Source organism: Epargyreus clarus, unplaced genomic scaffold (assembly GCF_041222505.1).
Source record: "Epargyreus clarus isolate Ecla_fem2 unplaced genomic scaffold, WU_Ecla_fem_2.2 ptg000008l, whole genome shotgun sequence".
In the NCBI taxonomy this organism is placed as follows: Eukaryota; Metazoa; Arthropoda; class Insecta; order Lepidoptera; family Hesperiidae; genus Epargyreus; species Epargyreus clarus.
Window position 1 is genome coordinate 15,381,052 of NW_027332216.1, and position 16,201 is coordinate 15,397,252.

The 16,201-nt window shown below is 36.5% G+C and overlaps 1 protein-coding gene across 1 annotated transcript in view; it reads left to right on the forward strand.

Annotated features, from left to right (window-relative positions):
• Window positions 1–16,201, forward strand: part of AstA-R1 (allatostatin A receptor 1) — a 147,523-nt gene that overhangs the window by 33,358 nt on the left and 97,964 nt on the right. The gene's annotated exons all lie outside the window — the stretch shown is intronic.

Here is a 16,201-nt window from a genome sequence, read left to right on the forward strand (position 1 = left end):
ATTGTTTATACATTTAACTTCTGCACAATGAATTTAACCGCAAGTGCATTACTGCAGACAAACGAGTAATATCCTTGAGTAAACTGGTGAATATTCATACTTCGCTATATTATTCATAGCTTGCACACAGAATTGTTTCTCCCATCCGTCTTCGTTTTTGTCAAAAGTTCTAAAGTTAATAACGCTTGGCAGAATTATGGTATATTTTTTAACGTTAAACAAAGTTCTGTTTATATGCGCTTCAACTTTATATCAGAGGTTTTCCGGCAATGAGGTGGAAACTTTCACTAATCAATCTACGTAACTGTAATAAAGTACTCGTACTTAGTCCTCAGAAATAAAAATCTTTTTAGAAATAATCCCTACAATTATGTATTGGTAAATACATTCTTTTCTTCATTTTTCAGCAGTAATTTCGCGATGCTATTTAATTTTAAAGCGGTAAGACACTTGTTTAAGTAATATGAGGGTGGTAGGGTTCATTGTGGTTCGACTCGGGCAGCACCACCGCCACACCTATTTCTGTCTCATAACAGCAGCGCTGCTGTGTCCTGGTTTAAAGGGTGTGGTAAGGGAGACATACTTTTCCAAGGCGTTCCAGTTTAGTTCTCAGGAGTAGCGGCGCATCTCGGGCCGACTTCAGGTACGACCAATTTTCGCCAGATGGCGCCACTGTCATTCCAATGAAGGTACGAATTTTCAGTTTTATGTATGTTAGTATGTCATATTATTTTCTTTTAAACGCGGGCGAAACCGCGGGCAAAAACTAGTATGACATAAAACAAAACCTTTCAACTTACATTTACTTTTATTACAAAATGATCACAACACTACAACTTCAGATAATAATCAAAGATTTATTTTAAGGGCTGAAGTTAATCTGCTATAAATAATTTCAAGTAAAAGCCAGTCAGTTTAAAGTTTTGGCTTAAATATTAAACAGTCGGTATTTATGATGATAGCGTTAAAAGCTGAGCCAACGCCATTACTTTTATAGCAGAGAACGGGTTTATACTTTATTTTTATGTAATGGATGCTGTAACTTGCAGTGAGCCTGACGTTAAGTAGTTACTGCTGTCAGTATCCTTACCATGAGTTTTTACGTTTTGTAAAATATTACTGTTTTGGTATTTGTTTACGTATTTGTCCATACAATTTCCAATCAGCGCCCCTAGCGGATTGTATCAGAACTATAGTCTCAGTAACGTAACATTAAAGTCTAAATTTACAAAATGGCGCTTATATTTTGTCTCTCTTATTTTCGAACATGTGAGGTCGACAAAAAGACTTGAGCACTTACTTATTGTTACGTTTACGCAGTCTACTAAGCAAACGGAACAGAATAATGGATAGATTAAACGTAACGTAAAATTGTGGGATGTTTTGAAAACTCATGGTAAGGGTACAGATCATCTATAGCAATATGCGTATGACAGTCGCAGAGGTTTTTACCTCACTGTGGAGGATCATTTTTATACAGTAAATATGTCTCATTCTTTAGCACGCTGGAAAGCCCAAACGGCTTGATGGATTTTTAGGAGGGAGGTATACTATATTACAAAGCAGTCATATTATTTATTTTTATAATAAATTCTAATAGAAATAAAATAAAAAAACGCTTTCAACACTTACAGCCCCACACAAGGATTTCCTGTATCGTGGACACACACATAGACAAATACACAAACACCCAGACCCAGAAATCTAAATTCATCATTTAGATGTCTGTCGGGCGGGGGATCGAATCCGGGACCCTTAGCACGTCAGACCGATATGGTGATCGCTCCGCCACGCGGGTCTTCTAATGTGTAATGTGTACTAAAATGTACCCATAAGACATATGGGATACCTGGTGAAAAGTAGTGACAGTCGCCTATGGACTTTTGCAACACCAAAAAAGTCGTCAATGCATTAGCGGCTTTGAAGGAGAGCTCTTTTTAAACCATTTACGAACAGCCGATGCATGATTTGCTACATGCTTACACGTACATGCTGCATGCATACATGCATTGATGCTCCTAAGACAGTCACATTCCTTTTTATGAGATTGTACTAGTAAATCATAGATAAGTATCTCACCGCCATATAATTGAATTGAATAATTGAAGGAAGTCAATAAACGGCTTAAACGGCTGACAATTCTGTCAGCCGTTTAATGGCTGTCATGATGTAATTTACGCGGTGTAATGTAGGTTAAGGGGTGCATAAACACGAAATCGAAGAAAAAGTGCGGAGAAATATCGTTTCATTTGTAAATTATCTAAAAACTATTTTTTTTAATATTCTTCAAACACGAAAATAGATGAGAGTGACAATTTCAATTGTCGAAACTAGTTTACTAATCTAAGTAGTAAATAAACACGCACTTTGCCTGGTTATAAGTGGTCACTGCCGCCCATCGGCATCTGTAACCAACCACAAGTAAGATTGAATTCCTAATTGAAGTCGGCCACAGAGGCGGTGCTACCCCTGAGGACTGAGATGAAATACCTTGTGTAACCATCTTCCTTACCGCACCCTATAGATTAAAATTCGAGAATGAGTTAGAAATATGTATAGCGGAGATGGTGATGGAGGTGCCTCTAGAGTCAAAACATTAAGGTTTCCATCGTATCATATATTTTTTTCTGCTCTTATCGTATCTTCGTATATATCTGCGAATAACTTAAAAAAACGTGCACTATTTTAGCAAGTCCCAGGCAAGCACCTACTTTTTCAAAGTTATGTGCGTATTAGAAATTAATTATCACTTGCTATACGGTGAAGGAAAACATCGTGAGGAAACCTGCATACCCAGTGGCGGATTTACCAATAGGCTGAGTAGGCTTCAGCCTAGGGCGGCATATTTTTTGGGGCGGCATGTTTTATATTTTTGGGGCGGTAAATTTGGGGACCCAGTCGTTCTTGCCTTAAACGCGAACCGTGTCACGAGCGGGCGCGACGAGCAAAAAAAAAACGGGAACCGTGTCAACGGAAAACTAAAACATGACAATTGTAGAAGCAGGGGCGGCAAAAACTGTACAGCCTAGACCTTATTTTTTTTTACCTGAGAGATTTATAAAAAAATCTCAAATGTATGTGAAGTCTACCAATACGCACTTGGCCAGCGCGGTGGACTATGGCCTAATCCTTCTCATTATGAGAGGAGATCCTTGCCCAGCAGTGGGACAGCAATGGGCTGATGATGATGATTACTTCCATTTTCAGTAAATTATTTATAAGCACGTGTATTTTTTGTTTTTATAAATTACTACTTCAAAGGAAGCCTCGTATGCAATCTTATCAAAACACGTGTATAATATAAATAAACTGTCGTAACAAACTTACTAGAGCGGGTGTATCGTGTGTCGGACACTCTGAGACACAATTCAATTTGCACTTAACTTAGTTCGGCGACGCATCATTAGTTCGGTAATAATGTTATATGGCCTGAGAGATGCCGCGGTCTCATTAACAGTGTTGAAGCTATATTTTATAAGTAATAAGATTTAATTTTAATTTTCAATTTGCTAGCTCAGGAGTAATTTTCTTGGGTTTATGAGCCCATCTGCGTTTTATAAGAAACGCTTAAACTATGTGCTCGGTTTCTGTTAGTCAGACTGCATACAGTGATAGTACTATTTTTATCCATTATTAATAATCAATCTATCCCATGTTTTATCTCGCAAAGATTGATTTTTTGTGTACTACAATTTGTAAATGTTTGATATTTGGTGGACAAAATTGGTCAAATATGACTTTCAATGTCCAATATGAAATACACATTTATATTTTAGAAACTTAAGAAATCAGGCAAATCTTTTTAAGTTTGTATTTTTTAATTTATTTTAGGTTAAGTTTTTGTACAAAAAAAAAAGTCATAACAATACAGAAGTGATGGAACTAAAGTACGAAGGATTGCTTATACCAAAATGGAATTTTTAAGAAGATATCTTGTTTTTTACGTGATTTTCGATCCTGTTTCGTCTGTCAGTGGAACACAAGCCTTATTATTAAATTTTGTGCACTCGAGTGGACTTACATTTTGTAAGTATTGACTTCAGCACGTGCCCTTAAAATAGAATTTTCTAAAATTCAATTTTACTAAGTATTTAAGTGATAAAGACTGAAAGTGTATTTTCAATCGTTTGTTCTTTATTTTTAAAACTTTTAAAAAGATTATAACCATTTAGAAAGATTCCCAAGAGCATCTCCTTTGTTTAGGCTCCATACTACAAAGCTATTATAAAGTAGCGATTTATAAAAGGCAGTGATAGCCTAGTGGTTAAGAAACTCGGCCTCTGGATCGAGGGGTCCGAGGTTCAAATCCCAGGCACGCACCTCTGATTTTTCGAAATTATGTGCGTATTAGAAAGTAATTGTCACTTGCTAAACGGTGAAGGAAAACACCGTGTGGAAACCTGCATACCTGAGATTTATAAAAAAACAAAAAAACAAAATCTCAAAGGTATGTGATGTCTACCAATACACACTGGGCCAGCGCGGTGGACTATGGCCTAATCCTTCTCATTCTGAGAGGAGACCCGTGCCCAGCAGTGGGACAGTAATGTTTTGATGATGATGATTTAATTAAGGTTTTTTCTATAACATATTATTCCATTTTATATTATAAACGTAACATACGAACAATCTGTTTACCTGATGGCTACCATCATCTGGTAGTGAATCCACCTTTTAATTAGAATTTCGGAAATATGTTTCTTATAAGCGTCTCTCCCGAATTACGCCTTTCAACCCATAACGCAGCGCTACACTGCGGTTATACGGAATCCACTAGTGTGTCTAGAATCGAACCATGAAAAGTTCTACCACCATTACTCCTAGGATTTTTCACTTAACATTTATCATCTATGTGTATGGTAATAATAAGTTATCAATGACTTGAATAAATAGGTATACTGGTATTTGAATCTAGACCTCTTATCATCAACTCAGCACCACTTCACTAAAATCTTAATCTCTTTACATGAAATTTAAAAATTCCCGTGCGATGAAGCGCGTAAGGAATATCTCGCGATATCTACATAAACCAACAGCGTAGGCACTTCCAAATCTTTTTAATTCTGCCATGTTAGCGAGATTACAAAGGACATCGATTATCAGGCTTGGAGAAATGATAAAACACGCTTACCTTAAAGGAAAAGTACTTTTACTCAAAGATTGCGAATTAAGAAAAATAAGGTTGGATTGGAATTTTTTTCATCCTCTATTTTCCATTTATTGATTAAATCTGATAAGGAATCATTTGTAAGAAATTGTAATTAAAAGTCAAAGTTAATTAATATGCTAGAGGTTTTTTTTTTATATTATAGGAGTAGCAGACGAGCATGCAGTCTATCCGATGGTAAGTGGCTACCGCCGCTCATGGACGTCTGGAATCAACCCCAGATAGGATTAGATATTCCTACCTGAGGTCGGCCACACATGCGCTCCTACCCCTGAGGACTAAGCTGGAATGCCTGGGAAAAGTTTGTCTCCCTTACCACACCCTTCAAACCAGAACACAGCAGCGCTTAACGCTCCTGTTATGAGGCAGAAATAGGTGTGACGGTGGTGGAGTCGACCCACAAAGGGTCCTACCACCTTCAAAATGTTAATGATGTTTTAAGGACAAAAGAAAACATCGTGTGGAGTCATGAAATGTCATCATATTGTTTTCAAAAGTAACCCTATTCAATCATTCATATTACGGTTACATAAGAAATGAAATGTATTTATTTTGTATAAGCCTACGGGGACACTTACAAATTGTTAGAATTATATTCAATATTTTCTTATATAAATAGATTGGAACACGACCATAACTAAAAACCAAGCAAGAAACTCAGCTAATTTATATTTTTTACAAGACGGAGGAAGGTAATGTTTTTAACTTTGTTTGCCATGCCCATAGCCCAAACGGCATGGTAGATTTATCATATGAGGTGTCGTTACATTTCTGTAAATTGTGGGAGTGAAATAGACTTTTTTAAGGAGTTGCATCGATTATTTTGTGTAACTATAATATACAACTTGTAACTATAATATAGATACAACTTTGGTCCAAAATAACGTAGTGTCTAAATCTTAACAATTTCCAACAAATGTAATAAAGACAAATATAAATCAAATCTCAGAATTGACTGCCAACTTGCAATTCAAAATGGGGTTTTCATTAATGGTTTCCACGGAATGGCAGTAACAACACAAGACACAAACAATGAATTGACTTGAGCGACGTAGACTCTAATCTAATGCTCGATTGTCGGGTGACCAACGGTTTCAATTGACTAAAATTCCCGAAAAACAGCTACAAGAAGAGCCTTATCTTTTTCATTGGGATGACATGAAATGGTAAGATCCCGACAAGACACCAGCATCGGTGGCACAACAGCGGCAACTACTTTTTCATTATTGATCGAACTAACCGAAGGAAACAGTACGGACTTTTAATTTTTTAACTTATTTATTAGGTGTCATCATTAACCCATTACTGTCCCACCGCTTACGGCACGGATCTCCTCTCAGAATGATAAGGATTAGGCCATAGTCCACCGCGCTGGCCAAGTGCGAATAGGTAGACTTCACATACCGTTGAAAACTTTTTTTTAAGATTTCTTAGGTGGGGGTTTCCTCACGACGTTTTTCTTCACCGTTTAAGTGATAATTAATTTCTAATTACCTCTGAATTATCAAAGTAATACATTACTTTGATAATTCAGAGGTGCGTGCCTGAAATTTGAACCTCAGACTCTTCGATTAGAGGCCGAGTTTCTCAACCACTAAGCATTCACCGCTTGTATATTTATTTAAATAATAAATTTATTTAAATCAATTTCTTCATCTAATTTTTTAAACTGTTTATGAAATTTATGTCCAACATGTTAAAAGTCTGTTACGAATAATAGATGACTTAATGCTCTCCGAAGTGCAGAAGCGCACAAGATGTATAGCCACTATCGGTCACATTTCCTGATCGCGATTGGACAGGTCTTCGTTAATTTAGCAGTGTGGTCACCACACCGCCAAAGTAATTGTTTACTGAAGTCGGTAATGCATCGCCGTAAATGAAGCTTGCAGGCTCAGTTAATTCTGGATCGATGCTATAAACGCGGTTTGTTTGACGTGCGCACTATTCATGTTATGTAATAGTCTACATTATATATCGTTAATCTATTGTGAATAGTTCGAATCTCCTTCTGTAATCACCTCACCACACTTCACTAAGTTGATATCACAAATAGAGATTTTATTTCAGTTTATAAAATATTAAAAATCTTTCTTGATCCTGCGGAGCCACCGCTGTATCTATTGCTGTCCTATCTGTTGATGTTCGTCTGTAATGTCACAGACCTTGAAATACAATGGAGTATAGATAAGCAAATTAACAATAAAAATCTAAATACATTATTCACCTGATCATGAATCTGGGACGCTCTGCATGATGTACGAATATGTTGTCCTTTACGTCATTCTGGTTATCACTATTTGAGATTCTAATATTCGAACCTAGACCTTCCTGAGCTATTCACATCAAGGAAACAGCTTCGAGATAATATGTAGCCATAATACCAACATATTTCAGAATTCCTTAGAAATTAATTATTTCCCGTGATGTTTTCGCAGCGCGCCCAAATCCCTTGATTAATTTATACGACAGACAGACGAACTGTTTGTTCCTTTTGACACTTAATTTGTCTCTCCATGAGCCTTCGTCAATATCTACTGTGGAAGTTTTTGCGAATATTTTCACAAAAACTTTAACGAGAGTTTCGCCTGTAACTTGATTGCCCTACAAACCCAAATTGTTGTGAGTTTCGAAACATTTTTCATCGAATTCTTTAAGTATGTATACCTACTGTAATAAGTCTAAGCGTATTTGTTGCCACGTACGGTAAAGGTAGAATATTTTTATGAATCTATATATACATATATAAATGAACGTTTGTCTGTATGTCCTTTATATAATCGTAAACTATGCATTTCATCATGTAATGGTCTTTAGCAAAGTTCTTGTGCATTAGTCCACGAAGGTTTCTAAATTGGTAGGTACGACCAATTTTCGACAGATGGGCACCACTTTCATTCCAATGAAGGTACAAATTTTCAGCTACATGTACGTCATGTTATTTTTTAGACGCGGGCGAAGCCGCGGGCACTATTAGTTAATGATAAAAATGTGTTTATAAATCTTTATGGATGTTTCTTGACCCTTATAACGGAAAGTTCACCGCACTGGTTTGATACAAAGAGAGTTGAAGGTTTGATCCCATCAACACATCATTAATTAAAGTTTCTGTTCTGGATAGAGCTGTTACATTTCTACGCCAATAGAGTCAATATGTCAGTTCGAGAAATGCTTATTTTTTTCGGTTTGGTTGTGAAATTTGCCATAAGTCAGTATTCAAAAAACATGAGTCTACGCCGGCCTTTTGTCTTTAGTAAATTTCCAAAATTTGACGGATAGGAATGAATGCGAGTAATAAAAAACGCTATCACGTGATAGTATGGGTTGTCAACGAAGTCTTTTATTGCGCGTCTAAGGAGGGTAATGGTTTTCAAGAGGAATTAATGGTTTTCATACGCTTGACGACGTATGTTTCATTTTTTGAAACGCCAAAATGGCTTACCAGACTTTAATATATGAGGTGTTGTTGGATTCGTTTAATCTGTGGGACCGATAGGATGTATTTTTAAGAAAAGAAAGGTTCTTTTTGTTTTTATAATAATTATCTTGTTTCTTGCGGCTTGTGTTTGAAAGTTGTTGATACTTTTACAAGTTATAATTATAAGCATAGAAAATGTCAAAATTACTGTCAACATATTGAGTACAATCTTCAGAAAGCCTCCATCCAGCTACATTCAAACTACAAAGTTTTCTCATTCAACAAACTTGATTTGAAACTAATAATATGCAGATCCAACTTTATAAGCAAGAGAAAGCTAATAAAAATTACATTTACCCACAAACAAAGTAAAGTGTACCGTAAAGCGGAAAGTTACCACACTTTATTACCTTACTTACCCATTCCTTTTGTTCCAAACTTCACCATTTTCTCACTTCGTTTACTTTTATATTAGTTTTTTACCTTACTGCCGTTTTTCTAGGAGCAATTTTAACCCGAAAACCCAACTTTATGTAGTAACTAATAGGGTACCCTATGTTAGAGAGTTATGGAAAGTTAACCCTTTTTACTCGCGTAATCGATACGATCGTAATGGGACTTTTCCGGCTCTTTGAAGGGTTATAAGCTATTCAGATTAAGATACCGGCGATAGCATCAATAGAACATCGGGGCTCGAGACGTGTAATGTAGACGACTATTAAGGAAAGTGGAATTCCTCGTGGTTATGACGATGTGTTTATTATACTTAATCGTCACTATATTTATATCATAAAAGGAGTGAACGGGCAATATTTTGTTCGAGATAACGTTGGTAATTCCGCCATATTTATCTTTTCCCTAACGAGCGAAAACTTTGACGACCCGCGTGGCGGAGATATCACCATACCGCTCTGACGCGCAAAGGGTTCCGGGTTTGATCTCCGGCCAGACAGATATCTGAATGATGAATTTAGGTATCTGTTTCGGGTCTGGGTGTTTGTGTCTTTGTCTTTGTGTGTGTCTATAGTACCCACGATATCGGGAATCCTAGTGTGGGCTGCGAGTGTGGAAAGCGTTTCAAAAGTAGCTAACGGTCATATAACCTACTTAAAAGGTTTTTGTTTATTATGAAAATGTGTTATTAACTTCAAATATAATTGGGTCCTCCACTATATCGGGCACAGATGCCTAGCTGAGGACTAAGCGCCACTCAACAAAATCTGAGTCAGGTGGTTGCAACAATAACATAAACAAACTTGAGCGGTTCATATGAGACAGTTTTAGTATTAAAGATGGGACCCCAGGATTTTATTGAGCAATACCAGGGCATAACCTCCGTGCGCCAGATGTGCGTGAGGGCCTCTTACTAATATAAGGCAGATTGGACCATATATTGCAGGGCTCACTAGATTTATTAGCGGATTTGAATCAGTCACGCAATCGCATTATGCTGAAAGCAGTGAGATGTTTTCCGGTTTTCATATTTATGAGGAAAGCGTAATTGCTTTTGGAATTGTTTTGTAGAGCTATTAGTTGGGATGATTTATAGAACCAGCTATACAGCATTTTATAATATCGGGCCAGGGTTGAAAATCTTATTTGCAAATGCAATATTTTTACGGCGTGTTTCTGAAAGACATTTTTCTTAATTATTTAAAGATCTTAAGAATGCTTTAGAGTAGAAAAGAATATAGGCTACCTCGTGATCTAGCGGCTTAGGGGGGGGGGGGGGTCGGAAGGGGCAGTCCGCCTCGAGCTTCCAATCTTGGGGGCCTCCAAACATAGTTGCTAAAGGTCGTCAGAAACAAACAATCTATGACACATTTGCAATTTTGTAAAATCAAATCAACTTTTTAGACTGGGGACCTCCATTAAACTTTCCGCCCGGGCTTTCGACGAGCTTAAAATGAGGAGCACAGATATTTATAATAGAAATAACTTAATGAGATGTGCCAGGATTTGAACCCGGAACTTTCAAACCAGTTTTAAATACGCTTTACATCCATGGCAGCTTATGGTATACATTCACTTACAAAAAGTAACAATTTATTCAAATCTCTGTCATTAAGTCGTTATCATACAAAACGGCACGTAAACACGATAAAAGGGAAACAGACCACAATTCGCTTAAATGAATGGCGTACGTGGTTCGCTTGAAAATATTCCAGTTTTGGAGATCTGCGTGTATTTTATGGGAATTTAGGGTTATTTTGTAGTTTACTAAGTTTTTTTATATTCCAGTATCAACTATATTCAAGTCACAGTCTGCAAAATCTACGTCTGCAAAGTCTGCGAAAAAAAATGTGTACGTGGTATTTTTTTTTTTTTTAAATATAGGAGTAGCAGACGAGCATGCAGTCCAACTGATGGTAAGTGGCTACTGCCGCCCATGGATATCTGTAATCAATCCCAGACAGGATTAGATATTCCTGTCTGAGGTCGGCCACAGATGCGCCGCTACCCCTGAGGACTAAGCTGGAACGCCTCGGAAAAGTATGTTTAAAGTTAAACAACATAACGCGATTGGCAGTTGTATAAGTTAAAACATCGTCGTCGACACATTACTGTCTCATTGCTGGGCACGGGTCTCCTCTCAGAGTAAAAGAGATTTGGACTATAGTCCACCGCGCTTGCCGAGTGCATAGTGGACTTTGGGCATCTTTGAGAACACTTTGATGTTTTCCTTCACCGTTTAAAGAGGTCATAATTAATATCAAATGCGCAGATAGCTTTTAACAATCACAGGCTGAGAGGCCAAGTTTTAATTACTAGGTTATCACTGTATTCTCGGTTGCTACTTCCATATAATAAAAAAAGAAACATTTTATTTATCTTTGAATTTTAAAAGAAGAAAATATATCCCTCTTTTTATCGAACAAGAAATGTATGCAACATGCAATAATGTAAGCCAGTGTTATTTACTTCTTGTTTGTCAGTCCATCTGCCAGTCCCAGCTTCGGCGTCCGTTAATACAGTCCAGATGATTCATCGAATAATTTCGATGATCGATCGCCTGCTGAGTGCTGACATTTTATTTGTGTGATGAGATAAATCTTTCGATTCCTTGTTTTTATCGGCGTGATCTCGGAATTTACTTCTGTGATGAAGTTCTAATTCGAAATTTCTGGAAATTTCGATAACATAAATACAACCGCCTACGAAGTAAATAATAGTTAAAATTGATATAGAATAAGGGAGGAGCAGACAAGCATGCAGTGCACCTGGTAAGTGGATACTGCCGTCCATTGACATCTGTAATCATCCCAAATAAGGTTGGATTCTTACCTGTTTTCACCACAGATGCGCCGCTACCCCGGAGTACTAAGCTGGAACGCCTCGGAAAAGTATTCATATGTACCATTCAAACCAAAATACAGCAGAACTTATCACTGCTATTATTATGCAGGAATAGGTCTGGCGGCTGTGCCACCGGAGTCGAATAACGGAAGGTTCTACCACCTTAGAATTGGTTAACCACTTCAAAAAATAGTCACCTATGCGGTCACTACATTACAACATAAATTGAGTTCAATGGGAAAACGAGTGTAGATTTCATTGAATGAATCTATCTTTAGTTATATGGCTAAATATCAACTCTAAACAACTCTAATAATATCGACCTTCAAATAGCAAATTATTGATGTTACAACTCTGTTGTTGTTGTGACGGCAGTACCGCTGCCTTACAGTTTATGCCAATGTGTTTCCGATTGTGATAAGAATAAGAAACTATGTATTTATTGATGTGTGTATTGTGATTGATTGATTGTTATGAGGCTTCAACTTATCCTCAAGGATTCTCCGCAAAATCCTTTCAATTTAGAGGATGTTGAGTTTCTATTTGGAGTAGACATATATCGGCTTCAACTTATTACATTCTCACTGCTGAATAGTTTCTCATACAGGATTAGAGCGGTTTAGGTTCTAGTCTATCGTACTTGCCAAGTGCGATTGGTAGACTTCACACACTCTTGAGGATTTCTTGTTATATGAACTTTTAGGAATTAAAGTTTCCTCACGATGTTTTTCTTGATCGTTTAAGCAAGTGATAATAATACGACCATACCTTTGAAAAGTCATAAATACACGTCTGGGATTCGAACCCTCAGAAGCCGAGTTTCTAACTACTACACTACTCACTGATAAATATACATATTCTTAAAACAGAGTAAAGTGCTCGTCCGCAGTTTTCATCACGTAAAAATGATTGTACATACATTGTTCATACAAATTCATGCAAATAAAGTTACGGGCGGCAATACTGGGCACTTTTCAACTTAAATAGTGAAGCTGTTCAATCGATACCATTGTTCCATTTGATAGCGATCGGTTAGGGAAAGTTTACAGTGGAACTGCAATAGAAACGAAGACCTACTGCGGCGTTCTTTTATTTGCAGCTGACAGGAGGTTTTATTTTAGTAGTTTTTGATATGCCTGGCATTACAACAACAACAAACAAACACTAACTGACTAACAATTTATTTTATATTATTAATTCTGCCTAACAATAGTTAAGCTCTCCTGGTTTGAGGGTGTGGTTAAGACATACTTAGTCCTTATGGGTGCGACGCACCTGAGACCGTCTTCAGGTAGGAATCGAATCATATCTGGGATAAGTTACAGATGTCCATGGGCGGCAATAGCCACTTACCATCAGGTGGACTACATGCTCGTCTGCTACTTAAGTATTATAAAAAAATAGTCGTATCATTTATAACAGCGTGTGTTTACCAAAAACAAAGTTCAATTCAACCGATGACGTTGTAAGAGGTTCAATTCCGTTTCATTCTAGCCGGAAGTAAACAACTTGGAGCTCATATCAGCCTCGCCGGAAAAGAAAATATGAGGGTGGCGAGCAAAAATAAATGACCAATGGAAGGCTACGACTTACTCGTCTGAATCGTAGTGGAGCCAACTTAAAGGATTCCTCTTAAATTGAGAAAGTTTTATTTGCCATTTTAGGAAGTTAGATGTTTCTGTTTTTAAGGGGTTCTGAAATGAAATGAGATGTTTTGAGGACTGTACCCTTACCATGAGTTTTTACGTTTTGACGAATATGACTGTTTTTGGTATTTGTTTACGTAAGCAAATACGTATTTGCCCATATAACTTCCAATAAGCGCCTCTTGCGAATTGTATCGGATCTGTAGTATCAGTAACGTAACATTAAATGTCTAAATTGACAAAATGGCGCTTTATGTTTTGTCTCTCTTTTTTGCGAACATGTGAGGCAGACAGAAAGACTTGAGCACTTACTTATTGTTACGTTTACTTAGTCTACTGAAGCACACGGAACAGAATATTGGATTGAGTAAACGTAACGTAACATTGTGGGATGTTTGAAGACTCATGGTAAGGGTACTGAGCAACGTCTTGTATAACTTCCCCTTATGTCACATTTCTAATCAGTAGGACTACCATGAGTTTACAAAAGTATTACTCGTCAGCGACTGCGTAAAATAAAAGTATGAAAAATTGTACAGCGCCTCTGGTGGTTACTCGTAGAACTAAAATCCGTAGTGACGTAACTCGATACGTAAAAAACCTATCGAAATCAAATCGCTAGCGAATGTCATTATGATCTATTGCCATACAAATACGGTCCCATGAGTCATTAATTTGACAGACGTTGTCAAGAAATACCGTAACGATAGTAGTTATGTTATTCACTAGCAAGATGACAATAGTTCTCTATTTACCATTTCTATAGTGGCGTTTCTATGCCAACTCATGGTAATGCTACAGGATACAGCAGCGTTTTTTACCGCTGTTATGAGGTAAGTGGTGTCTCCGAATCAGAACCGTCAAAAGATTTTTTTTGTGCATAAAATCGACTTTCGCGGCGGAGCACATCATCATCACAGTATTTTACGAAGAGGTCCGGGTTCGATCCCCACGCAAACAGATTAGTAATAATGAATTTAGATTTGTTTTGGGTCTCTGGATGTTTGTGTACTATATTTATGTATGTCCGTTGTACCCAAGTGATAAGGAATACTAGACTAATGTTAATCTATGACCATAGAATACTTAATGTTTATTTCATTTTCACTTACATTAATATTACATTGACTTTGATAAAGAGATAATTTAAAATAAGTAATCAAATTTGGATCAACACTCGAAAAAGAAGTCACATTTTAATAAAGATAGTAAAAAGTCGTTAGTTGAAAATGATTGAGAGTAAAGAATTAGTTCTGATATTAAATCGAAAATGAAAAATTGAGGTCTTTCGCTTAGTTTCAGTAGAATAAATCTGTCCCTGGAATTGTTCGAATTCGTGGCTTATACCTAAAATTTTTAAGAAGTCAAACTACATGAGGATTTTTTTTCTAAGGGTCGAAACTACAATACAAATTGTTGCGGTGCGGTTTCGTTGGGCAAGGTTGGTTCTGTTCCTTGGTACCACATCGCTAGAGTGCGCAATGCGAATTATTTCGCAAGTTCTTGCGATGCGTGAAATATGGATATTAACCATGTGTGGCTAAATTAAAAAAAATGTTAAAGATTAAATTATATATTATTCCATTCATAGATTAATTAATTAGAGTATACAAACTGTACTTTTGTTATTATTGTTATTGTTATTATTACTTTTTACTTTTTTGTATGCTTGCTTACAAGGAGTCTTTGATACTCACCTATAAGTGATAATGCATTTATTGTTAACTGAATTCCTAGTTCTTAAGTTAAGGTGGCACATGTAATGTAAGTGTAATAATCGTTGGTGATTTTAATAGATAAATAAATAAATAAAATGCGTGTTTGAGCTTATAGCCTTCTACAAAGCGGCTTTGGGTAGCAGTTTTGTGTTTTGACCTTAAGCGTTTTCCTATACAATTGAAGTATCAACCGAGCATTCAGTCCACTTTATGTTAAGTTTGCTGCTGCTTATGGGGACTGCATTCAACTCCAAATACAATTAGATGCCTATCATAGGTCGAACATTAATGCATTGCCAACACTAAAGCAGAAGTAATTCCGTTACCTGAGTAAGTCATGCAGGTAAATGTCGTAACTTTACCACACCGTCCGAAACAGAATTACGTAGTATTTAACACTGCTGCCATAAATGCTTTATTAATTATATGTAAAAATAATGGCATTACAAAAAAATGAAAAAGAGTAATAATTATTTTTAAAATTAAAAAAGACAAACCCACTGAGTTTCTTACCGGATCTTCTCAGTAGAGGTCGCGTTCCGATCCGGTAGTAGTTTAAGAAAATATTGTAACTGACAATTTGTAAGTGCCGCCGTTGGCCTATACAAAATAAATATATATATTTCATTTCATTTCATTTCATAAAGCAGATATGTATGGCAGTGGTGAACTTAAATAGGAATATAATGTGGATAAAAATCTCTTAGGGATTTCATTTGACCTCGAAAATATATCAGCAAATATAAATAACATTGGACTTATATTAGATCTCAACGAAACAACATACTCTTAGGTATATGTAGAAAATAAAAATATATATGGTCTATTTATATTGGAAATGGAAACCAATAGCTTTGAGTTGTACATATTAGTGCTGCGGCTTTGCGATTTTGCGACTAAAAAGTTAGATCGGCAATTGTACTTTTATATGAATAAAATAATTGTCATTTAGTTG